Genomic DNA, 1,607 nt, shown 5'->3' on the forward strand with positions numbered 1-1,607 from the left:
GCGCAGTCAGATCTTTATGAAACATATATCAGACAATCCTAAGAAGCGCTCATACATAAAGTCGTGGGCTGGTACAGTCCTTCCATTCAGTTTCACGTATATCAGTCCGGTGCTGAAAGTGAAGATATCAGACAGAAAGCAGAAATGTAAAAACCCGTGTTAAAAATCTATTCAACCATGAGGATACCACCGTATCAATGTTTAACACTTAAATGAATTAAACAATTCTCAAGAATTTAGCACGTATCCACGGAAAACCACTCATATGAAAATCAGTCAGCTTTATTCATACACGATATACTGCAGCTAATAGATGCAAGTAAAGTGGTAAATAAATTCTGTCTTCCTAGGTTTCGGAAAGGTGTTCGACACTGAACCACATCATTGGAAATTATCAGCTACAGATCATACATAGCATCTTCGCAAATAGTTTGCCTTTTTTATGAACATTTGTCTAATCGAACTAAGAATATGATATACTGGACTTGACAGCTCAGGTCAGCAGCACTACAAGATTATTCTCTCCTATTACTGTTCCCTGCAAAAAAAAAAAAGTATGGAACCCAAACACAGAATTTGGGAAATTATCCTCAGCGGGTAGGTCAGAACGTTTCTCTCCAGAATCAACATCCAATTACATCTGTATACTGTATACACTGTCCCATCCCACCTGTCAGTTGGCGTCAGTGCTGGTAATGTGTGTCCGCAGCTCGTGGTCGTGCGGTAGCGTTCTCGCTTCCCACGCCCGGGTTCCCGGGTTCGATTCCCGGCGGGGTCAGGGATTTTCTCTGCCTCGTGCTGACTGGGTGTTGTGTGCTGTCCTTAGGTTAGTTAGGTTTAAGTAGTTCTAAGTTCTAGGGGACTGATGACCATAGATGTTAAGTCCCATAGTCCTCAGAGCCATTTTTGGTAATGTGTTCCCGCCGTGGCAGAGCATGTGCAAAACTGAAAAAAAAGCGCAACACCACAGCGACACAGGGAGTGACAATGTGTGATACCAGAGAGCAGTCTGTGGTGGTGCAAGGAAGTGGCAACAACTTGGAGCGAGCGCTAGAGGTTGTGGGCAGCAGCGGCAGGACGAGACTCTGTTTTTGGCACCAGGCCATGGATGGTGAGTCTGGTTTTGTTTACGTCCTGGAATGGCTGACTCCGCGACGCCAAGTACCTGTTGGCTGCTGGAAACCAGTGATAGCGGCCACATTTGTACGGAGGTCGAGGCGACTGCTATCGTCCTCCCCATGACTTGGTAGCTGAAGGGGCGGACGATCCGCAGGAAGCCATCGAGGAAGCATAACAAGTGGGCAGGTAAAATGGAGCCAACTGTATAGAGAAAGAGGCAAATTTGAGTGACCAGCAGAGGAGGCAGCGTGATGGAGTCTGGACCTGAGCTAGCAAGCAACTTATAACAAAACGAGGCATAGGTTCCTGTTCCAGGGAAGCAGACGGTGCCTGCTGCCCTACACCAGAGAAGGTCATGTTGACGAGACTCAAGTCAGCCCGCGGCAGTGAGGCGAGTATAACGTTGCTATTGTGTGCTACGCTGCTGAGGCTGACGGCAAACTGAGAAGTCGTGCCTGTGCTGCTGGCAGTCGCAAATTGAGCACAAT

Source organism: Schistocerca cancellata, chromosome 3 (assembly GCF_023864275.1).
Source record: "Schistocerca cancellata isolate TAMUIC-IGC-003103 chromosome 3, iqSchCanc2.1, whole genome shotgun sequence".
Lineage (NCBI taxonomy): Eukaryota > Metazoa > Arthropoda > Insecta > Orthoptera > Acrididae > Schistocerca > Schistocerca cancellata.